This window comes from Eumetopias jubatus, unplaced genomic scaffold (assembly GCF_037043125.1).
Source record: "Eumetopias jubatus isolate StellerSeaLion01/CBP00866 unplaced genomic scaffold, mEumJub1_p1.0 scaffold_15, whole genome shotgun sequence".
NCBI lineage: Eukaryota > Metazoa > Chordata > Mammalia > Carnivora > Otariidae > Eumetopias > Eumetopias jubatus.
Genome location: NW_028274821.1, coordinates 10,869,804 through 10,895,352, shown reverse-complemented (window position 1 = coordinate 10,895,352; position 25,549 = coordinate 10,869,804). Strand labels below are relative to the sequence as shown.

The 25,549-nt window shown below is 42.9% G+C and overlaps 1 protein-coding gene across 1 annotated transcript in view; it reads left to right on the top strand.

Annotated features, from left to right (window-relative positions):
* DOCK8 (dedicator of cytokinesis 8) overlaps positions 1 to 25,549 on the top strand; it is a 218,192-nt gene that overhangs the window by 2,254 nt on the left and 190,389 nt on the right. The gene's annotated exons all lie outside the window — the stretch shown is intronic.

Genomic DNA, 25,549 nt, shown 5'->3' with positions numbered 1-25,549 from the left:
GAAAGAATTATACTAAGGAGCTTAGCAGAAAGTATTGTTCAAAGGAATGGTTTTTATAAGGACATACCTGGTTATTAGTATCATATTAAAACACACCATTTATTGATCACTTACTCTGTCCCAGACACTGTGATATGCTTCATGGATTATATCACTAAATCCTTACAAAAATCCTAGGAGACTCACATGAAATCTCATATAGAAGGACAATGAAGCTTGGAGATGTAGTTTGCAAAAGGCCATGCAATTTGTTAAAGGCCACTCAAGCAACAGTAGCAGAGATTACAAACTACTCCAAAGACTGTGCTCTTAATTGGGCATGTGCTATTTTGATGCAAGAGCCTTGATAATTTCCTTTGAAAGCAAGCAGGGAATGACTTAAAAAAAAAAAAATTCTCAGTAGCAGCACTGGCAAACTTTTCTGTGTTCTGATCGGTGTTTAAACCACCATTGTGACATTTTGCAGTTTTGCAGTTGGAAAAGAAAATGTTTTCCCTTGCATGCCTACCCAGTGTTGAAATAACGGCCCTCAAGTACATTTAGCATGGGTTCCCATTTTTTCCATTTTTTCACCTTTCTACTCAGAATGAGACGAACTATCCCTTGAAAATGTTTGTGGGGATAACATCAGCATGCTTCCTATTACAGAAATATTCAAATCAGATATATTAAAATTTTTCTTTGTAAAGAGCTCAGTTCTGCCCGCACCAACCTCAGGAAAGAGCGAGCTGACTAACTCACAGCGGGAAAAGAGTGTCCCCCACTGTTCCCAAATTCTGTGGCTTTCTGCAAGCAACATTGCTCAGTTTAGGGGCAGGGCCAAAGCAAAACAGGAACCTGGGAATGCCCACCAGTGCCCATCCCCCACGATTGCCCCGGCTCTCCCATGCTCTGAAGAAGCCTAAATTCCTATATGTTGGAAATCCACATGTTGGAAGAGTTCCATCCTCTAGGACTTTTTGTTTTGTTTTGGGTACAAAGTGTAATTGTGTGAAGTAATTGTGTGACTTGTTACAGTTAAACGTTTCTCTAGAACCCACCTCTCAGGGAGATAGAGGGGAAAAGATCCTCCACTGAAGTTTTCTGAGCTGGGGAAGTAAAATTTAATTTCATGTAAGTTTCACGTACTCATCTTTGTTTCAGTGTAATTGTTGCTGACTTCCTGTGCACAAAAGGACTAGATTGAGTTAAGAAATTCATGGTAATGTTTGCATTCGGGATTTCAGACACCACTGCTTTAAATGTCATAACACAGTCCTTGTACGAGCACCAAGTCTGATCAACTACCTTTCTTTCTTACTGGTATTTAGTGCTTTCATAGATTATAAAAATTATTACTAATATTCTGAAAATTCATTAAGGGAAATCTTGGTTTCTTTCACACACAAAATAGATATAGAATTTAGCACATATTAAAGTAAAATAAGGACTCTGGGTAAAGAGCAAAAGTCAGAAGGCGGAAAAAACATAAATGATCTTCTGGACACTCAGGATTGAAAGGAATAAATAATAATAGCTTATGCTTATAACATGGCTACTGTATGGCAGTCTAAATCTTTGCACGTTATAACTCATTTACCCCTATGAAGTATGAACAATTATTACCTCCATTTTACACATGGAGAAACTGAGCATGGAGAAGTCCTAAAAATTGTCTAAAGTCACAAAATAGCTAGAAAAGGGCAGAGCTGGGGTTCAGATGGAGGCAGCCTGGCTTCAAAATCCTCTCCTTTAATCTCTATACTATGCTGTCATCTCAGTTTTATATTAAGCTAACGGTAAAATAAGTAACGTTTATTGACTGCTCACCACGTGCCAAACATTGTGCTAAGACCTTTATACATCTACATTGCATTGTTGTAGAAAAGGGACAAATGTTAAGCAAAATAGTCATCATTACAGAGTGATTTTATGGAAGATAAAAACAAGGAGCTGAGAAAACAGATTGCATTCAAGAATCCCAGTAATTTTGGGCATTAGGACCAGAACGAGATGAAGGTGTAGAGATCTTCCTGAGAAGTATTTGCTATCTATGAAGATGATGCAGGCATAGAAATTTATGTATAAATGTGTGTCAGCAGTGAAACCAAACTAAATCTTTAGTAGTGATGACAGAGCGGGATGTTGGTGCTTTCTGGAATTGCTTCATTTGTTGAACATGTTCTAGACCAACGACCAATAGACGAGGCTTTAGGCAATCAAACTCAGGAATTTTGGTCTTTCACATTCCGAATCATTTTCTTCCAGATTCTTGGGACAGCTCTACTTGACTTTGGGCATCAAGTGCAAATGAAAGAACCTTCTGCCAGGGTGAAATTTTCTTCATTTGGAGTTCTCTGAGCTCTGACAGTTCACATGCATGTGTGGAGCTGATGTTCACCTCTACATGGAAGATAGATGTATAATTGCCTCATGTGGTTACCTGGGGAGAGAGAGAGAACTCAAGGGACGAGGTCTCCCATCTCAGCTCCCCAGACAGAGCTAGTGATGGAATGGGGTGATGTTACGAGCTCCCCATCTTTCCATTCTCTTGTTTAACAGGGACCTTGAGGAGGCAGGGATGTGATGCTCAGACTTCTTGCTGAGAAAGGGTAAGAAACAGGAGGCCTGGGGCGCCTGGGTGGCTCAGTTGGTTAAGCATCTGCCTTTGGCTCAGGTCGTGATCTCAGAGTCCTGGGATTGAGCCCCGCCTTAGGCTCCCTGCTCAGTGGGGAGCCTGCTTCTCCCTCTACCCCTCCCCCCTGCTTGTGACCTCTCTCTCTCTCTCTCTCTCTCTGATAAATAAAATGTTAAAAAAAAAAAAAAGAAACAGGAGGCCTTAATTTTTTTCAGTGGCAAACAATCAGGTGCTTATGCATGTTTTGGTCAATAGGAAAGCGTTAAAACAAAATGTACTCTCCCAGTTCCCACAAGGGTCTAGACTAATTTATTAGCAACCCGCAGCCACAAGGGTTCTCTAGGGTCCAGGGAAATGCATGTGTTTATATGGTTGTGGTAAGTGTGGTCCCTCTGCTTCTGGAGCTCACGCTGTAGTGGTGCAGTTGGCTGTTTGGACAACTTGGGGACACACAGAATAAAAACAGGCTGATCTCTCTGAAAGTGTGTATGAAGGCATCTGTATGCCGGGGTTCCGTGAGATCAAACAAACTGGTAAAGTTGGCATAGGATACTGTGTCCCACTGCATTCAGATCAAATGCAGGACTAAAAAAGCAGGATTAGGGGCGCCTGGGTGGCTCAGTTGGTTGAGCGACTGCCTTTGGCTCAGGTCATGATCCCGGAGTCCCGGGATCGAGTCCCGCATCGGGCTCCCTGCTCAGCAAGGAGCCTGCTTCTCCTTCTGACCGTCCCCCTCTCATGTGCTCTCTCTCTCAGTCTCGCGCTCTCAAATAAATAATAAAATAAATCTTTAAAAAAAAAAAGCAGGATTAGTGGTGGCAGAAAGAGTTTCCCCCTGCCCTCTGTTCTTTCCATCCGTGTTCAATGTGAGAAATAGGAAACAAGTAAGCAAAAATTTCGACCACCCGTAAATTACAGCTCTTAACATTTGCATGTATAGCCTTCCATTTTCACAAAAATAAGATCGTATTGGATATGCTGCTTTGGGGTTTGTTTTTTTAATTTTAAAATATTAAGAACAACTGTCCATGTCAATCAATGTAGATCTACATTGTAATTGAGGCAAGGCTCTGTAAAATTGCATTGATTGCATATACAATGATTTGTTGAATTCATTTTCTGTTATTGTGCCTCAAGAGTTTCCGGTTTTTCACAGTAAGTACGGAGGTTGATGGAATGCCTTATACATACATCTTGATGTGTTAGTGCAAATGCTACCTTAAAAATTTCTAGGAGTGGCAGTGGCATTGCCTGGTCAAAGGAAAGAAACATTTTTAAAGCTTTTGATACACATGGCCACATTGTCTTCCAGAAAAGTTACACTTATTTATGCTTCCACCAGCCGCCCTAGCCCTAAGAGTGATCATTTCCTCACATTCACACCACCGCTGGGTTTATCATTCTTTTAAATCTTTATTTGCAAGCTTGACCCCTGCTCTTAAATGTCTCTTACCTCTTCCTGTTTAGCTTCTCTGCCAGATCCCTGCCTGACCTCTGAAGACATACTTCAGAGATTAAAATGGTTATACATTTCTCCTTTTTCCTTTGCCTGATAGACAACTAAAGATGGTGGTAACCTCCATCTTCCTTGCTTTCTGCCTTTATTCATTGAATAGGTGGGTTACCGATGAAGGTGGATTGTTCTAGCAACTTAATTCCTTCTTGATTCTCTTTTAGACTCCATTTGTCACACTTGCACTCACTTTTTGCTTTCACGATCTAATCTAATCTACCTGTCCTTTGCAAAAACTCTTGCTCTTTGAAATGAAATGGCATGTCGGAATCAGAATCCCTCTCACAAACAAGATCCAGATGATGTAATTCACTGTGTTTTCCCTTGGATCTGCGTATACATAGGCTGGACTTCTTTCACACTTTTTTGGGTCCCTCTGGCTCTGGGATTGGCTTTATGTTTGTACAACATGTTAGTATCACTCTGCTCAGAAACCTTGAGAGGCTTCACAAGCACTCTTTATCATTCAAAGGATAAAATTTATTGTTCTTCCTATGCAAGAGGTCAAAGGTAAAAATAGGAACAGGTTACCTAATGGTATTCAGGCTAAACTGGAACTAGAGTAAGAAATGCAGAACTGTAAAGTAATCAACTTTTTTCTCCTGTCTGTTGACTTTCTGGTGTGTGGATGAGTTAGGAGGCTTGCAAATCCTAGGCTCATAAGTTTGAGAGTGAGAATACACTCCAGCTAACGAGGGTTACTCTGTTCTGAGCATTGCACCAGGTCCTGGAAATGCAAAGACAAAAAGTCATGGCCTTGTCTGCAAGGAGCAAGGACATTAACCCAAGATTATGGACTGGGAAAGGAGGGAGACTTCATTTGCCTCTTAACGCTGCCTTTTGGGCATTGCACCTTTAAAGTGGTCCTTTTGGCTTCATGCTGCTTATTCTAAAGATCCTATTAGTATCCAGAACATTCTTGGAGATCTTTTAGAATTGCTCTCAGAGTTTGGGGGACATTTATTTTAAAAAATAAGCTCAGTGGCATGAAATCTTTTTCCCCTGGGGGAGAATCTGCTTTTTTTCTTACTTGGAAAGTTTTAAAAATATAATAAATGCAGATAGACGGTAACATGGCAGGTACCTGAGAGCCTGCTGAGCAGAATGAACAAATGTGAACATTTGGTCACTTTTTTTTTTTTTAAATAGGCTCCACGCGGGGCTCCATCTCATGACCCCAAGATCATGACCTGAGCCAAGACCAAGAGTCAGACGCTTAACCAACTGAGCCACCCAGGCGCCCCAACATTTGGACACTTGTGTCTTAGATATTTCTAAATGAAAAAAGAGGACATTACAGATAAATTTCAAGTCCCCATATTCTGCTCCTTCAGAGGTCAGCACTACCACCAAGTTGTACTTTCAGTGTGTTGCATATGTGTGTGCACATATCCATAAATGATATACTGTATGGTTTCTGGAATGAGCCAAAGTCATTCACATTTAATCAAGTCTGTTAAATTAGGTAGTATCAGTTTGAGTTAATGAAAAGATATGACTTTAAAATCATGGAGCTGGTTTTTAGCGGCCTCTTCAAGTAGCTCTGAAAGCAGTTGCCAAGAAGAGCCCCCAAAGATGATTTCAGGAAGCCAAGCTCTATCAGCATAGACTGCATGGCCCTTCTTGTGTGAAATTATAAAACAAAACAAAACAAAACAAAACACCAGCAACAGGTATTTAGATGTGTACAATCTGGTCATGCTTTTCTCAATCACTGCTTACATTATAGTCATGTTCCCTATTTCCTGGAAAAGCCCGGAAACTGAAAAAAAAATTTTTTTTGTCTCCATCAGATGAATGTACCCACGATTTGCATTTGACCTGAGATAAGGAGTTGAGTTGATAACATGTTTATTTTTAAATAATGTTATTTTTTAAAGATATTACTTTTTAAATTTCTTTGAGAGACAGGGAGAACATGAGCGGAGTTAGGGGCAAAGGGAGAGGGAGAAGCAGACTCCCTGCTTAGCAGGGAGCCCTACATGGGGCTCAGTCCCAGGACTCCCAAGATCATGACCTGAGCTGAAGGCAGACGCTTAACCAACTGAGCCACCCAGGAGCCCCAATAATATGATTTTTAAAGCATAGAATAAAGATTCTGCCTCATTGCCTGGACATTTGATTAGAGAAAGTCTGTAGATTAGCACAAGAGGGTATGGTGTTTGCTAAGAAGGACGTGGCTCTCCTGGCATGGGTGTAACTGAACCGTCGGGCTGGATTCTCCCCTGTTTGAACAGGGGAGATGTAGTCCCCCGTTGCACCAGACCCCCCCTCCCCCCATGAGAAAAAGTGGGAAAAATGGCCACAGATAGCAGGGCTGTCCTCCAAATCCCTGCTCTGCCTTGCTGCAACACAGGGCAAGAGTCCACACACAGCAGACCCCTTCTGTGGTTTGAGTTGTCTGCATTCAGTTCTTGGCGCTATACTTGAGAACTCAAGAGAAGTTGAGCTCTCACCAAGAAGATAACCCCCCGGGGTCCCGGGTCATTGGGGAATCCAACCAGAGCTGCCTACGGGGTGCCAGTCAGCAGGCACTGATTTATACCAGCATGATGGTCCATTTTCCCTTATGCTTGCAGAAAAAGCCAGGCTCAAAGTCCACTAAAAATGTACCATCTCCTGCTTCAAGGCAGTGGTGGCCATCTGGTCTCTGCGGGAACAATATTGTCGCCTCCCCGTTGTCGTTCTCACTGGTTTGCTTCATCTGCTAGTATTGTCCTCTTTCATTCCAAATCACTGTCTGCTTTCACAATATCCCTTTAGAAAGGGTATCCACTTTACCTGTTGTATATATCCACTATACCTGTCGTATACCAATCACTTTATTCAACTCACAAGAATTTTTTTTGATTGCCTGTAACTTTCTCTAGGCAGTATGAGACGGGGAAAAAACAACAACCAGTATCTGCCCCCCAGAATTCAGCGGGAGGGAGCAGGTTGACTAACAGAACAGAGGAGATGGAGTTTGTGTGGCTGGGTGAGGGTTAGGGCAGGATTGTTGACAGAAGGCACAGGGAGGGGAGCAACAGATGCAACTGTTATAATGGGAAGAGTAACTAGCTGTGTGCAGAATGGGTGGGGTAGGGGGAGTTCTGCGAGATGGATCAGGAGGGGGCTGCAGTCATCCCCATTGTGCGGTGATGAGGTCTGGGATTAGGCTGGAGTCACAAGAAGAAAGGGGACTGTGGCCACAGATACTTCAAAGGGAATCAACTGGATTTGAGAAGCCCCTCAATAATTGTTCATTTGCTCTTCTCATGAACATTGGCTGTAGCCTGCTGTGTACCTGCAGAGTTCTAAGGGCCAAGGATAGAGCTGTGAGCAAGATAGTCAAGGTTCTTCTTCTAAAAGAAGTCATTTTCCAGGGTCGCCTGGGTGGCTCAGTTGGTTAAGCGACTGACTCTTGATTTCGACTTGGGTTGTGATCTCAGGGTCATGAGATCGAGTCTTGTATCAGCTCTGCGCTCAGCCCAGAGTCTGCTTGAGATTCTCTTTTCCTCTCCCCTCCCCCTCCCCCTACTCCTGTGCGTGCTCTCTCTCTCTCTCTCTCTCTCTCAGTAAAATAAATAAAACCTTTAACAAAAAATATAAGTCATTTTCCATAAAGTAAACCAGGAAAGAAACAAGGAAATATCAGATAAAATAAGAGCTATGCAGAGAATGTACAAGGGCTATGTGGAGAGTGTGGATACTTCAAAAGAATGGACGAGGAAGGCATCCCTGAGTGTGGGTCGGTGACTGGGGCCGGGACTGGGTGGCGGAATTAGCAAGTGCTGTGGCTGGAGTAAGTCTGGTGTGTTGGAAGAAAAGAAAGAGCCAGCGTGTCTGGAGTAGAGTGGATGAAGGGAGAGTGGTAGAGATGAGAAAAGTTGTCAGCAATCAAATCTTTATAAGCCATGCGAAAAGTTGAAATGTTACTCTAAGTGCAGTGGGAAGGTTTCTGGAACAGAGGCATGACTCGATTGACATCCCAAAAGAGATGACACCAAGATTTCCATTCTGGGGTTTAAAAGTGCACTCTGGCTTCCCCACAGAGAAGCAAAGAGTGGAAGCAAGGAAAATAGCTGGGAGGTAGTCAGGTTCCAGACGGGTGGTGGTGGCAGCTGGGACTGCAGGGGAGAGGGGCAGTCAGGTCTGAGATACACCTTGGAGATCGAGTGGATGGATTAGATGTGGGCTGGGGCCAGTGGGAGAAAAAGAGAAATCACCATGTCTCTGGGGTTGGAGTTCTGGGTGGAGATGGATGCTTTTCACAGAGATTGGAAAGACTGGACGAGGAGCAGGCTTTTAGGGTGAATCAAGAGTTTAGTTGGGGGCGTATTAAGTCTAAGATGCATATTAGAAGTGCAAATGGAATTTTCTACTATGTAGTTTTATTTATTTATTTATTTTTAAAGATTTTATTTATTTGACATAGAGAGAGAGAGACAAAGTGAGCACAAGCAGGGGGAGTGGCAGGCAGAGGCAGAGGGAGAAGCAGGTTCCCCACAGAGAAGGGGGAGCCCGATGTGGGACTTGATCCCAGGACTCCGGGATCATGACCTGAGCCGAAGGCAGTCGCTTAACCAACTGAGCCACCCAGGCGCCCCTTACTATGTAGTTTTAGTTAGGAATGTGAGACTTGGGAGAGAGGTCAGAGCTGGATATTTAAATTTGCAAGTCATTGCCATGCTATTTTTCAAAACAGAAGAAAAGAAAAGATTGAAATTATCTCGATAAGATTTTGACAGCCACAAAGCTGTACGTATGATATGAAATCATTCTTACTGAAAAACAAGTATGTATATATCTCCCTGTAGAGTTAATGGATCAATACATGTGGTAAGGAGGGGACCAGAAAGACATCTGTCAGCATGTTGTCACTGTTATACCTGGGTAGTTGTATTACTGATGATTTTTATTTCCTGGCATGTGAAGCATGTGAAGCATGTGTATGTATGTATGTATGTGTGCATATTTCCCACTTTTTCTTCAAAATTTTGTAATTAGGAAAGGTGAGATTTATAAAAGAGATAGCACCAAGATTTCCATTCTGAGGAAACTGGGTAAAGATGGTGCCAGTGAGTAATTATGAAAACTTGAAATCTGAGTAACTTTTGGGAGGGTGATTTATACTTCTCTTGCAGAGTTTTTGTTTAAGGGAATGGAGTAGGCTGCACAGTGATGGATAGTTAGCACTCCTTCCCTGTGAGCGGATTTTACTTTTCACCTTATTGAAGGTGATGTGTTCCTTCGAGGTGAAGCTTTAAGAGCCATGTCCACTTTTCCCTATTCTGTACAATCAGCAATGTTCCAGATGGGTCTGTAGCGTGCGCCCTGGAGTAAAGACAGTTAGGGGAGAGCCACACTTGCTCTCTGGTGGTCTTTGTTTTTATAAGCCACTAAGATTTTTGGATCATTTGTTATCACTGCATAACCAAGCCCACTCTGAATGATACAGAGAAGCATAAAATATAGAACATTTCTATGGGGTAGCTTGAGATATAGGTTTGGAACTTGAATGAGAGGTCAGGAAGGAATATATTAATTAGGAAGTCATCAACGAAGGTGGGAAAGTGTAGTGGGAAGAGGAAAATCATGGGACCAGGGCATGAGCCACTGTCAGTTGGTGTAAGAGGGAAAAGCTGCAAAAAGAGAGGAAGAAGAATTTGGCTCAGATGTGGCAGATAGGGTAGTGCTAGAAAAGCGAGCTAACAGGGCAATTCGAAAGGTCAGGGGACAAAGAAAGAGCCATTGGATTTGCCTTGCTGGTGGTCAGTGTAAACGTCTGAAACAGCAGTTTTAGTGGAGCTGTGGGGAAGGAAGTCAGAGTTCATAGGGTTATGGGGGGAGTCAGTGCAGAGGAAACAGAGGAAGCTGGTAGAGACCACTCCTTTAGAAAGTTTGGATGAGGCAGAAGACAAAGTGGGACATTGGTAACCAAAAAGTTCTAACAAAGCTTTGACCTTTACACAGATTTAACATGCCATGCTGGACAGAACGTGCTCTGATCTGAGAGGGAAAGTGCATGTATGTTTCATTCCCATAAAATAAGTCTTATACATGGATAAAGATATGACCTGATACTGTCTGATACATAACAAATTTTGCTTTGTGCCACCATTGGGACCCTTGACAATAAATAAAATATTCTTCTTATCTGTTTTCTTCTGGGGAGATTCTGAAACTCTAAACACTGTCATGTATTATTATCTTTCAGAACTGATAATCCTTTCTATTTTATTATCTTTATGTGCTTGAAGTACAAAAATTATAGGAAGGAGCACCAGTATCGGTTATATTTTGCTGCTTAACGAACCAGCTGTTGTGGGTCGAATCGTGTCTCTCCCCAAAGATTCCTAAGCCCTGATACCTGCGAATGTCATCTTGTTTTGGAAAGAGGGTCTTTGCAGATTAAGCTAAGATGAGGTCACACTGCATTAAAGTGGGTGCTAAATCTAATCAGTGGCTCCTTAGAAGAAGAGCCACAGAGCCATGGACACACATAGAAAAGAGGCCACGTGAAGACAGAGGCAGAGACCAGAGTTATGCTACCACGATCCAGGGAACGCAAAGTCGGCCAGCAACCACCAGAAAGTAGGGAATCATGGAAGGAGTCTTCCCTAGAGCGTCAGGGTTGGATCGTGGTCCTGCCAACACCTTGAATTTGGACTTCCATCCTCCAGTACAGTGAGGGAATAAATACCACCGGGTCTGTAGTAATGTGCTATGGCAGCCTGGGAAACTAATACATTACCCCAAAGCTTATTGACTTAAAGCAACAGCAGTTTATTATTTCTCATGATTCTGTGGGTTGGCAAGTCGGGTTGGGCTCAGTGGGGCAGCCCTGCTGGTCTTGCTCTGGTCATCCATGTGGCTGCAATTATCCGATGGCTCAGTTGAAATGGGATGTCTACGCTGGCCTCAATCACAAGTTCAGGGCCTTGGTGCTGTTCTCCCGCTTCACATGGTCCCATATCCTCCAGGACTCTAGCTCGGTATTCCTTCTGTGGTCGAGGGAACTTTCTACCAGGAGGAGCATGGAAGCCACAAGGCTCCTTGAGGCTTGCTTTAGAGCTTATACAACATTCCTTCCCCTACATTCATTGGTTCAAACAAGTTACAAGGCAACTGAGCTTTAATGGGCGGGGAAATAGACCCAATCTCTTGATGGGTGGAGGTGCAGAATATTTGGCCATTTTAATCTCAGTACAGCACCGAAGAAAGCAAGCCATCGTATTCCAGTTTCAACTTCATGGATTTAAGCAGAAGGTCTTGTCGTTCCCTGCTCCGATCACAATACCCATTTTACTGGCAGGGAAACTGAGAACGGATTAAGTGGACTCCTTCATTGTTACCAATGAGTCATGCTTTGTGAGACACTTTTTTGGCCCATAGAAGTCAGCTATATGTCTGGAAGAGCTAATTGCAGTCCCGCCTGGAGGCAGGTGAATGAACTTAAATAACTTCTTGGGTTTCTCTTAAATCCCATAATTACACTGATGGAGTCGAGATGGCAGAGCTGTCTGGTCCAGAGACAAAGCAGCGGTGTGAGGGTATTATGGAGACAAGGTGCTTGGAAATTCCTATGTGTCACTCCAAGGAGCAGGATTTGAGGCTAAATTAAATGACTGGAAAGAGGGTTAGCGAGCACTTTATTCTCAAGAGTTACCCTATGGGCTTAGAGATTCAGTAGTGCTGTGTGGTCCAGTGTAAGTCCTGGGCTGGGAAGAATTAAAGTGAGTAGAAGAAGAGAATACAGCAAGGAAGGCAGAAAGACCAGCCTGTCACGAAGATATGTGACATGGGCTGTGTCAGAAGGGTCACCCTTCAGTCAGCTAGGGTTGCTTTTAGCAGCTGCAGGGAAGAGAAAACCCCGCAAAACAGTGGCTTCAACAGATGGGGAGTTTATTTTTCTTACGTAACAGGAATTCCAGTAGTTGGCAACCCACGCTTTGTAGGAGAGCCCGAAATGCCAAGGGAGACCTCAGGGCTTTTTGTCCCATCATCCTTGGTGCGTGGCTCTCATGCTCATGGTCATAAGGTGGCTCCTGAAACTATGCACTGGAAAAACCTTGAGGACAGGAAGAAGACAGAGGCCAAAGAGGCATGTCGGCTAACGTTGCTCCCTTTTAAGGAACTTTTCCAAAAACTGGAAACTGGACATTTGCTATATATCACATCTGGTCAGATCCCTCTACCTAAAAGGGAGGTTGGTAAATACAGTTTTTATTGGGCCAGCACATTGCCACCTCCAGCAAAACCTGGGTTGAGCTAGAAGGAAGGGGATGATGTCTATTGATAGGCAACCAGAGGTCTCTGCCATAGCCCCCCCAAATTGCAGTGGGCATGAATCAGTGACAGAACTTCCATTGTAGCAGCATGCCACCTCCGACCCACTAATACTCATTTCAGATTCAGGCTCATCAAACTCCAGAATCCTAATGAGGAGGGAAGATCCAGGCCTAATGATCTAGGCCTCATGAGGAGGGATATCTGAGCTTATAGGTCCAGTATGGATCAGGGTAAAAGAACTGTCATAACAAATAATCCCAAAATCTCAGTGGAATAACCCAACAAACATTTATTTTATGTTCATGCCACAGACTGATACAGGTCAGGTGGCTCTCCTCTAAGCAGTGACTTTGGAACCCAGGCAGCTTTGACGTTAGGGCTCTGTCATCTTGTAATAGGTTACTTTGGCATCATTCAGCCAATGGCCAAGAAGAAGAGACAGTGAAAGACTTTGTAGCCAATCGTTAAATACCTCAACTCAAAAGTGGTACTCATCACTTCTGCTCACATTATGTGGTGAGAACTACTTACAGGTTCCACCGATAGACAAGGAGGGCTGATAAATATGGTTCTTGTCTGGCAGTCACTTTCCAGCAACAAATCCTCCCTGGGAATGGGGAGCATGAATCTTTGGGGGGTCGGCTAGCCATCTCTGCCATAGGGTCCCAGTCACAAAGGAGGGGCCGTTAACCAAATGTCAGTCAACATACAGATAGGCCTGGTTTGCTGTGCTGTTGGCAGATAGATGAAAACTGTGGTCTAAGTCATAGGGGATATGGGTGTGGAGACTACCAAGGAAGCAGTATCTAAATGTGTATAGCTGAAATACCTGAGATTCTAGATGGAGATGCTGTGAATACAAGGCATACCTATCCTTTAAGGCAGGGTGGCTGTTAGAAAAAAAACAACAACAACTTAAAATCTCATTGAGGGGCACCTGGGTGGCTCAGTCGTTAAACGTCTGCCTTTGGCTCAGGTCATGATCCCAGAGTCCTGGGATCGAGCCCCGCATCGGGCTCCCTGCTCCGCGGGGAGCCTGCTTCTCCCTCTCCCACTCCCCCTGCTTGTGTTCCCTCTCTCGCTGTGTCTCTCTCTGTCAAATAAATAAATGAAATCTTAAAAAAAAAATCTCAGTGAAATTGAGGACCCTAGAAGTGCCATGTGAAAGTTAATCTTTATTCTAGAGACCCCACAGATTGGTAAGGAGCCAAGTTGCTCAGCCATTTTTTTTTTTTTTCAGAGAACAAGCATTTAAAAAGCATTTGAGGAAAAACCAGAAGATTAAGATATTTTTAAACAGCTTTTGAGTGATTAAATTAGAATTTTTTATTTGACAGGAAATAAGATGTTACCTAAGAGAAAGAAGCATTCTAAAACATTTACTCCCACTTGAGGGGTAACCTTGTAATGGTCCCACCTCCTCTCTGTGACAGAATTTTGACGAGAAGCTGAGTCACTTTGCTTTTCGTGACTGGTTTACTTTCGGTCTGAGGAATCCTCTTGTTTTATTTGCCTTTTAATCATTTTAATAGTCTGTGAAATCAGTCTTCTCATTCACATTATCATTTGTAGTGATTAAACAACTCAGAAAGCCCTCACTACAGGGAGAAGAGAGCAGAGACCTTCCACTCAAAAACTTGAGGAGGCCAACAAGTCCGATTCCGGTTGCCCTCCACCTATTCTCAGTGGGAGCGTCTTGTGCAAGTTCTTTAGTTTCCCTCAGTCTTAAGTTTTTCCATCTGTAAGACAGAATAATGCCCATGTCACTGGGTCAAATGATATAATCTCTATGAAAATGCTACATAAGTCAAAGAGCACGACACACATAGTAATGAAACATTTGTGAAATGCGAATGAGTGCCACGTTTCTGTGATTAGTCAACGTGTCCTATGTAATAGACCTGGCACCAGGTCTCCCGCTAGGAAGGTGCTCGGAAAAGAAAACTAAGAATAAATACGGACAAAGTAAAAAAACATTGAACACGAGGGGTAGAGAAATGTTAAAAGCAGCGACCGCAACAACATAAAGTAAGGTTTCAACTCATTTACAAACCTGTCCCCCAGAACACATATACACACCACACGTGCATATACATACACACCACATACATCATAGTTCAAAAAGGAAAGAGATGTAAAGGCCAAGGGGAAATTTGGACCTTCAGTTTTCTGAAGGTCACCTTCCATGACCTCACATTTTCTGAAAACTGAAAGAGATGGTAGACATACACTGTTGCCTTTTCCAAAAAGAAACTTCTGTGGAAAACTGTGGCAGTTCTGAAAGTCTGCAGAGGGAACTTGGTAGAGCCACTTAGATAATGCACGTCATGTGATCACCAGGGATGCTTATATGAGAGATGGGGAAGAAATGTGGGAACGCAGAGCCATTCAGGAGAAGAAGGGGTTCATCCTGAAGACTAGCAGCTAGAGCTATGGGTTGGAGACCACAGACCTGTTTCCTAGACGTTCCTTAAGTGAAAAATGGCTTCTTATTACAAGGGCTATATGTGTGAATTATAGAAAAAGCAGGAATACACGTGAAGCAGATATTTTTAAAATAAAAATTATTTCTAGGGGCACCGGGGTGGCTTAGCTGGTTAAGTGTCTGACTCTTGATTTTGGCTCAGGTCTTGATCTCAGGGTCATGAGATTCAGCCCCCACGTTGGCCTCCGTGCTAAGAGCGGAGCCTGCTTAAGATTCTCTCTCACTCTGCCCCTTCCCTCTCCCTGCTTGCGTGCTCTCTCTCTAAAACAAATAAATAAGTAATTTCTAGTTCTTTGACCAAAAGTTTATCACTTTTAACAACTTGATATATAGTTTTTTTTCAGACTCACACACATACATGCATGTTTTCTACAAAATTGGAAGCAGACTTATAGACTGTTTTGTAACCTGCTTTTTAATTTAAAAATATAGTATGAACAACTTTTCGTGTCACTAAATATTCTTGCATGACATTTCTAAATGAATGCATAACATTTCATTGTGAGGACTGTAATGTTTTTTTCATCTTGAATGATTCTTCAGTATAAATGCTGGAAATTGAACCACAGACTCAAAGGTTATCCAGTGATTTATATAGCTGCCGAGTTGTTTTTCTGGAAGGTTTTGTGTGACATCTGTCTTTAGAATGAAATTTTAAAATACTTGAAAAACATGGCATCCCTGAACTTTGCCTTATTTCTTAAAGGGAAGTACCGAAAGATGGTTTATGTTCAAATAGGTACAAATAGGTAAGGTCAATCTTTTATAGACATCTTCAAGAAAGAAATCAACCTCAAAAGATTGAATTGCAGCCATTATTGTGATTGAGTCAATGAACCCAAAGATAAATTTGGTTTGGACAAATACTGTTAATTCATGAAGTTTCCTTGTGGCCACAGTTTTTAAATGAATGCTTTTCTGGATAATCTCAGTCCTGTTTGAGGGTATCCTGATGTTAATTACCAACATTTCCAGCTGTATCAAGAATCTATAAACTAGCCCTCTTAAGCCAGTTAAATGTATATTTTCTTGAAGAGAATAAAATTATATAGAAGTATGAGATCACCTAGAAAAAATAATTTATTATGTACAATTTCTTTTTTATTGTCAGAGTTATATGCTATTTACATTTAAATCTGACATTTAGGGGCGCCTGGGTGGCTCAGTTGGTTAAACATTTGCCTTTGGCTCAGGTCATGATCCTGGGGTCATGGGATTGAGCCCCATGTTGGGCTTCCTGCTCAGCAAGGAATCTACTTCTCCCTCTCTCTCTCTCTCTCCTTCCCAATCACTCATTCTCTCTCTCTCTCTTTCTCAAATAAATAAAATCTTTAAAGAAAAATCTGACATTTAATTCTCTGTTATATACCCTTATTAATTCATTAATTAACTCACTAACTCATTCGTTCATTCATCCATTCATTCATGTGACAAACATTTACTTGAGCATGTACTATGTGCCAGGCACTGTTTTACACTTGAGGGATATAGAAAGACCCTGCCCTTACAGAACTTAGGTTCTAATGATGGAAATAGATAACAAATACATAGATCAATATATAATACAGTGTTGAGTGGTGTTAAGTGCTGTGAAGAAAATCACACAGGGTGAGGGCTGTGGAGACACCAAGTCATTTTTGGAGTGAACATGAATATTTGAGTCACGACAGGGTTCCAGTGCCCATTTTACCACCTCCTGACCAGCTTTGAGCAAGTCACTTAGCTTCTCTGGGCCTCAGTTTCCTTATATGTTAATTAAAAGATAATCTTCTATTTCCTAGGGTTGTTATGGGGATTAAATGAGATTACGTGGAAATTACTTATCATGTAAGTGTTTGAGAAATATCATTCCTCTTTCTTCCTGTCTTTTGGGAGAGGGAAAATGATTTGGTATAAATAATCGAATTCTCACATGAGACGAAGAAACTAGCATATTCTTTATTCCATATTTAGGGAAGGGCTAGGTAAAAATTTTTTAGAAGGTGTTTTGTTTTCTCTGAGCAAAATCAAATACCAGTGCTTTTTGGGAGAGAAGGTCAGCATGAGCCTTCACATCATGAGATGATCTCTAAAATCCCTTTCAGGGCTAACAGCACTTTGTCCTTTTATAAATTCTTCCCCTACTCCATCCACTTAAAAGGATGAGTGCCAGGTGCCAGACTCTACTTGAGAAGAAATTTGGGTCCCATGCTTATCAAAAATGATAGTAATGTGACTGTGACTTTTGTCAAAATTCTGTTTTGCTGAGTAGTAGAAAGATCAATTGTATAATGTGTCTTCATTGACAGGGGAAGACTAATATAAACTGGAGAAACCGAGAAACCAGTGGTATGTTTCTTGCCCTGCCAGAAGGAGAGACACAGTGTGATCACTAATAATTATTTTAAAAATTAATTCTTGGGGCGCCTGGGTGGCTCAGTCAGTTAAGCGTCTGCCTTCGGCTCAGGTCATGATTCTGGGGTTCTGGGATCGAGCCCCACGTCGGGCTCCCTGCTCAGCTGAGAGTCTGCTTCTCCCTCTCCCTCTGCTGCTCCCCCGCCACCCAGCTCATGCTCTCTCTCTCTCTCTCTCTCTCAAATAAATAAATACATAAAATCTTTAGCCACACCTTCTTTGGGGTGATCCGTGGTGGATGTTTTGTGGGCAGCTGACCTGCAGCCTGCATGTCCCAGACTGCCTCCTGTGGAAGCCTGAGCCGGCTGTGTAGCTTTCTCCCTTTGTCTCAACCATGTCCACCAACAAGAATGCTAATTCACCAGCTGCCCACCTTAACAGATTGAAGAACAAGGGGAAAGACAGTACAGAAATGAGGCGGTGCTGAATAGAAGTTAATGTGGAGCTGAGGAACGCTAAGAAGGTTGACCAGATGCTGAAAAGGAGAAATGTAAGCTGATTTCCTGATGCCGCTACCTCTCCACTGCAGGAAAACCACAACAACCAGGGCACTGCACATTGGTCTGTTGATGACATTGTCAAAGGCATGCATAGCAACAATTTGGAAAGCCAGCTCCAGGCTACTCAAGCTGCTAGGAAATTGCTTTCTAGGGAAGAACAGCCCACCATAGACAACATAATCGGGACTGATTTGATTCCAAAATAGGTGTCTTCTTGGGCAGAACTGATTGTAGTCTCATTCAGTTTGAATCTGCCTGGGCTCTCACTAGCATTGCTTCTGGGACATCAGAACAGACCAAGGCTGTGGTAGTTGGAGGTGCTATCCCAGCATTCATTTCTCCTTTGGCATCTTCCCATGCCCATATCAGTGAACAAGCTGTAGGGGCTCTAGGAAACATTGCAGGTGATGGTTCAGTTTTTTGAGACTTGGTTATCAAGTATGGTGCAGTTGACCCGCTATGGGCTCTCCTTGCAGTTCCTGATATGTCATCTTTAGCATGTGGTTACTTATGTAACCTTACTTGGACACTTTCACACCTTTGTCACAACAAGAATCCTGCACCCCCATTAGATGCTGTTGAGCAGATTCTTCCTACCTTAGTTCATCTCCTGCATCATGGTGATCCAGAAATATTAGCAGATACCTGCTGGGCCATTTGCTACCTTCCCGATGGTCCAAATGAACAGATTGAAATGGTTGTGAAAACAGGAGTTGTGCCCCAGCTTGTGAAGCTTCTAGGAGCTACTGAATTGCCCATTGTGACCCCTGCACTAAGAGCCATAGGAAATATTGTCACTGGGACAGATGAACAGACTCAGGTTGTAAGAGATGCAGGAGCACTTGCTGTCTTTCCCAGCCTGCTAACAAACCGCAAAACTAATATTCAGAAGGAAACTACATGGACAACGTGAAACATCACAGCCAGTCTCCAGGACCAGATACAGCAAGTTGTGAATCATGGATTAGTCCCATTCCTCGTTGGTGTTCTCTCCAAGGCAGATTTTAAGACACAAAAGGAAGCTGTATGGGCTGCTGAGAAACTAGGTGGAACCGAGAAACTTAGTATAATGATGGAAGAATGTGGAGGTTTAGACACAGTGGAAGCTCTACAAAACCACGAAAATGAGTCTGTGTACAAAGCTTCATTAAATTTGATTGGGAAGGATTTCTCTGTAGAGGAAGATGAGAAGGTTGTGCCAGAAACTATAGGTTCCAAGTTCAGGATGGCACTCCTAGGACCTTTAACTTTTAGATTATACAGCTGAGGCAGAAAGTTGTTTGCTGAGGACTCTGTTTGGTAGAAGTTTGTCTTACTGTTTCTCTACTAAGAACTCTTTTTCAATGTGTTTTGTTACGGTAGCACTTTTCACAATGAAACTCTGCTTGACCCATTCCAAACTGTACAACCTGTATGAAGCTCCTCCTCTCAGTGGGTTTCTTATTTCTATGTGGAATCTCCTACCTTGATGTGTCCTGTAAATGAAGATTAAATTCCACCCTTTCTTTAAAAAAAAGTCTTTAGGGTGCCTGGGTGGCTCAGTTGGTTAAGCAACTGCCTTCGGCTCAGGTCATGATCCCGGAGTCCTGGGATCGAGTCCCACATCGGGCTCCCGGCTCAGCGGGGAGCCTGCTTCTCCCTCTGACCTTCTCCCCTCTCATGCTGTTTCTCTCTCTCTCTCAAATAAATAAATAAAATCTTTAAAAAAAATCTTTAAAAAAACCCAACATATTAATTAATTCTTGTACTTATTGACACCTGCTATGTCCTTCACATGCATGTAATTATATGTATTATTATATATTCATATGCATATAATTCACATGCATATAATTATGTCTTATATCATTGGATTGTTATAATTCTATAGTTCTTATAACAGCCTAACAGGTGAAGGGTGTTCTTCTTATCCCAAGGTGTGGATTTGGAAACTGAGGCTGGGTCAGGTTATGCAGTTGTGAGTGGTAAAGCAGTGGTGGGAACCCAGGTGTAGGAAACCCAGCTAAGGCAAGAGCCATGCTGCTAACCCCTTGCTGTTGGTCATTGCCAGCCCCAGCTTCCAGCAAGCCAGCTCGCCTGCCCACATCAGTTCTCACCACGGCCTTGCTGTGGAATCTGTTGAGATTGTTTTTTCCATATGCCGTAATACTTTTAGTTTCGCCTCAGATGGGCGAGCAGATTAACTTCCAAGAGAGATGGACCATCTCCACTCTAAACATAACTAGACGTGGCCTTCCAGTGCCTGAAAACCCTGTGGTGGAATCCCTTCATCTCAGGGCAAATACCCTTTTATGGAGTCGGTTCTTTAATCTTTCTAGTAGAGTGGGCCAACACTGACTCGATTTTTCTCTGGAATTAACTATGGACAGAGATGCATTTTCAAACTCAAAATTCTAACTTGCCACCCACCTCAGCACTAAAACTGAAAACAATCTGCGAGAAACACTGCCCAGCCTTCAGAGACTTAATCAATTCAGTGATAACAATGCGTGAAACTTGATTTTCAGATGGACAGGAGGAGAATGGTTGTGGATGTTGGGAGATGACCTCTCTGTGTTTTGGTGTAACAAGTACATTTCCATTCACATCGGGCCCCCTCAAGCCAATGCACATTCCCACCGGTGGGGTTACGGCTACGTTCATTCTCTGGGAAGACATCAGAGTGTGGAGACAGAGATGCTGCCCTGGGGATCAGTCTTCGGTTCTAGTCTCTGCAACCAGTGAAATTTGGATTTTAGATACAAAGAAGAAAGATCTGACTGGCCCCAAGATAGTGCAGTATTTACCAACTGACTTGTTTAATGTCAAGATTCCCAGGGAGCCCCACTTTGGACAACTGCTGTATCCAACTGCACAGCTATGTTCTTCCTTCTTCCCTACCATCCCCTTGATGCCTCAGGTGCCTCTAGATGAAATGGAGTGTGCGTGCATTCGTGGGGGCGGAGTTACTCTATGTATCTCATTGCCCAAATCCACTGACTCTGACACCCACTGTGTTCCCCACCCCACCCTCAATGAAAGGGATGCTTCGACTCACAATCCCCCTTTCATACAATGCCGCCATCCATCCTCCAAGACAATGTGTGGTGCCCACTACTCCAAAGTCTTGTCAACTTGGTCTTTAATGTTGGCTTTCAAAGTTTTTTCACCACAATCCATGAAAAGAAATAGACTTTACATTACAATCAGGTACTTTCCCAAATATCTCCTTTCCTCCCACAATTCTAGGTCATCGGCAGAATAGGGATGCCATCCAAGATCTGTTGGGTCAGTTGGATGACATCAAGACGGAGATGCTAAAACTTTAAACTCATTAGACCAAGTAATATGGGACTTTGAGATAATTGTTCAGACAATTTAGGGAAACAAACAACTGAAAAGGGCAGCCCCCAAATGATCCCTATTGATCTGTTTTTTTATCTGACAGAGGCGGGAGAGGCACAAGAAATAGTCTTTAGGTGTTCAACATGGGGCTGATTTCTTTGTGGTAGAAGGAAGGACAAATACATATATGAAACCTTTAAAATATACCTATAAAACGATCCCATTGTCTAAGTGGCCTTGCTGTTGAATCCAGAGATCGAGGGTATGTAATTCACAGGTAATTTACCAGTTTTTAAGTAAGACTTTCAGCAAGTCCAAGGAAGTTGGATAAAGGGTGGTGCCGCAGAAAAAATGAAATTTTTGAGATTTTTTTTTTCCTCTTTGAGTATTGCATTAAGGATTTCTTTTTCTTTCTGTTTTTGGAAGGGGGGAGGCAAACAGGGGCAGGGAGAGAGAGAGAATCCCAAGCAGGCTCCATGCCCAGAACGTAGTCTGACATAGGGCTCAGTCTCACGACCCTGAGATCATGACGTGAGCCGAAATCAAAAGCTCAACCAACTGAGCCACCAGGCGCCCCTGAATTTAGGATTTCTTAGTTGATATTGAAGATCACATGTGACTATTGGATATTTAAAAAGTTTTAAGTGACTTGAAGGTTTTCCTTTTGACACTTAGTAAAAATATTTCCACACAGCCAAAATAGAATATAATTCTGCATAAATTGTTATTCACACCTGAGGTATAGAAAGAAGTGTGTTTCCTCGTTTATGATACTAGTAATTTGAATTTGCTGTTTGTTTTTTAATGTCTCTTTAAAGTCAGCTGGAGAAAGAGATCATGAGCTGCTATTTTATATCTTTTCACTGCTCCCACATTTGGTAAATTAGTCAAATATGGCAAGTTAATGAGCCTGTAGAATTTACTTCAATTTGCTAATCCTTTAACCAAAAGGGCACTTTCGACCAAAAAAAAAAAAAACCCCAAAAAACAACAACAACGACAAAACAAAAACACCAAAAACCTTTTATGGTGTCCATTTGTCATTTTTTAAATATTCAACCTAGTTTTATGGCAGAGAAATCTTTGTTTCAAAAATGTGGCTATCTTTGGGGAAATAAATATTTCCAGTGTAAGTCCTCTTGACAGTATTATCATTTACAGGTAAACCAAAATATTTCTGATTCCCTTCCATTGTCTCTATATAAATTGTATTAAAACGTTCCTTTCTGATCTTCTCGAAATAAAAAAAAAATAAATGAAGTTGAGCAAAAAGCTGTACAGACTTTGTATTAAAACTTCAATGTCTTCAGAAAAGGAAGCTTGTGTTCGGAATAGTGCAGTTTCTAGTAATGGGGGTGGGGTGCCTCATTTGAGGTGTCTCTTCTGGGGAACGCCAACGCTGGGGTGTTCTGTACATCCACACTCAGGCTCTACCTTGGGCTTGTGCCCCTGGAGTCCCAGAGGGACTCATCAGTTGTTTGGTTATTTTTCCTTATACTCTCCTTGGTACATTTTTTTTTTTTAATTTTAATTTTTTTTTAAGATTTTATTTATTTATGAGAGAGAGAGAGAGAGAAGGGACAAGCAGACTTCACGCTGAGTACAGAGCCCAACGCTGGGCTCGATTCTCACGAACCTGAGATCACCACCTGAGCCGAAATCAAGAGTCAGATGCTTAACTGACTGAGCCACCCAGGTGCTCCGGTATGCACCTTTTAAAAGAACATTAACATCGCCCTGTTCTTTGGTCTCCAGCATTGAACTTTCATCATATGGCCTGGCTCATTACCAGATTTATTTGGCCAATTTCACATTTCTTCCTTTCAAAGAAACACCATTCACCTATGTAAAGAGCTCTCTCTTTCTCTCTCTCTTTTTTTCTTTTGTCTGATTCAGTTATCAGGGCCTGAAGAAACCTGGGGCAGAAGTGATGTTGCCTTTAGACCCCCTCCCCCTTCCTATTCCCTTTCCTCCTTGGCTCCACCCATTTCCAGAATGTTCTGGGATTCTCATCGAGACATGGTCTCCAAGGTTATAACTGTACCTTTCTTCTCCCCCAACCACCTTCAAAATTGGCCGCCGGCAGATCCATCCGTCAACATGAATTGGTTTGAGCTGGTAAGGACTCAGTGTGTTATCACTCAGAGTTCGCTGCATTTTTACTGAGATACTGTTACTAAATTGCAGGGTTGCTGTCCGAGGAAGCAGAACTAACACGGGAAAGTACGGACTTTCCACAAACATCATCACCTTAACAGATGGGCATGTGTGGCCTGATCTTGCTACCTCATTCTAGGTGCCAGAGTTAGGTGCGGGCAACACCGAATGCAGACTTGCGGGAGAAGGATTACAGAGAGCAGGGAGGAAGGAACTCAAGGCCCCATCTTCTCCTTTGTCTCTTGGTGCCTGGTTGTCTTTGTAACTGTGGTTTGTGCTGTAATCACTCCTACCTGAGAGCTCACAGGATGGGGTGAAGGCCCAGGCAAAGGACTGCTGGGAAGATGCCCAGGATCTTGGGCCAGTGCCAAGAACAGCAAGCTTTCAAGTCCAGAGATAGCCCTATGGCATGACTTTTGGGGACAGAATTTCCTTCACCAGAGTATTCACATCATCCCAAGTTTGCCTTGGTGAATTCTCCTCTCCAACTGGAGACTCTCTAAAGCAGCGCAAAGACAAGCCTCGACCCAACACTTAGCCTGCCTCTGACCACAGCCTGTTCCTTCCAAAGGTAAATGAAAGAGAAAAGTCGGTGATGTTTTACATGTTGTCAGCTCCAGTCTGACAGCCGCAGTAAATTTTCCTTAAAAATGTGTAATGTATAGGGACACCTCGGTGGCTCCGTTGTTAAGCGTCTGCCTTCGGCTCAGATCGTGGTCCCAGGGTCCTGGGATCGAGCCCCGCATCGGGCTCCCTGCTCGGCAGGAAGCCTGCTTCTCCCTCTCCCACTCCCCCTGCTCGTGTTCCCTCTCTCGCTGTGTCTCTGTCTGTCAAATAAATAAATAAATCTTTAAAAAAAAATAAAACTGTGTAATGTATAACACTAAACCTTTCTTTTCTGTTCCTGGTTGGTTAGATTGTATCGCGTCTGCCATGCTAATTTTGGCCTTTCAGAGAACATGCTGTTACTTTTAATTATAGCATCAAGACAGTTTGTAGCACCCTGAAAACTCTGTGAAGTTGCCGTTGGCCCAAAGTGCCTCTCCTTTATTTTAGATCCTGGGCTTTATAAGCAGGAACCACGTCTTGGGACCATCGGAACTTCTCAACAGGATTCCACACACTAAGGATCTTTTAAGTTGTCATATGTCCCGGACAGGCATTTACCACATCTTGAGGAGCATGTGGGGCTCAAGATGTGAGGGCAAGAGAGGGCTGAGCCGTTTATTATTAAACTGACAGGAAACGGCCCAGCTGCTTTTGGCTGGGCAAAAGAGGATAAATTAATTGCTTTATAGAAATTCCTTTCTGCATTCTTTAGGAAAAAATTTTCCATGTAAGCTAAGTGATCAAACTGAGCAGTTTGGGGCTCAACAACTTTGACATTGTCCCTTGAAGGAACGAAACAATTAAAGCAACTGATTTCCTCTGAGAAAAGGCCATTTATAATAATCTATGTACTCTGCAGAAAAGATTCACAGTAGACTCATCCCAAGACCCTAATACCAGAATATTATTGGATTTTTCCTTGCTGGGATTCCCCCCACCTTTTTTTTTTTCCTTTAATGCTTCCCCATGTTTTAGGCATACGATGTGCTCGCCTAGAGCAGCTCCTGATCCTTTCCCCCTCATTCCCAAAGTTATCCCAGTACCACCGTTTGGGAATACACAACATTTAAAGGGCCCAAAGGAGAACACCACCAATTAAGAGTAAAAAACTGAGGGCAGTTGGCTAGGAGAGTTGGCAGGATGTGTATAATTCCAGGGAGGGGTTTCGTGAAGATGGAGAAGGTCAGCAGTGTCTGATGCAAGGAAAGGGCAAGTTAGAACGGGACAGGAGAGAAGTTGCTGGCTACCCAACGGAAGGTCATCCGTGGCTGCATCAAGGACAGCTTCTGCAGAGGGGTGAGGGTGGACGCCTGAGGACACTGGATTAGGCAGTGCAGGGGAGCAGAGAGGAAGTGGAGATTTGGTGGTCAGGGGAAGGGGAGAGAGGAGCTTGACGATGAAGGTTTTCCTTTCAGATGGGACTGAATTGAGCAGGTTTCTAGGAAGAAGGCAGGAGTCAGGGAATGGACGGTGTTGGCCAAGACAGGATATGATGTGTTTCAGGTGGAAAGAGCTGGAAGAAAAACTTGGATGGAATCCCTGTTCTGGGTGCCTTTTTTGCCTCCCCCATGCCACAGCCCGGACAAATATTTGGTGCATGAACAGATTTTGGACTTCGAAGGGCTTCACTTTTATTGTGCTTGAGGTTTGTTCCTTGGTGAAACATAAAGAGACAA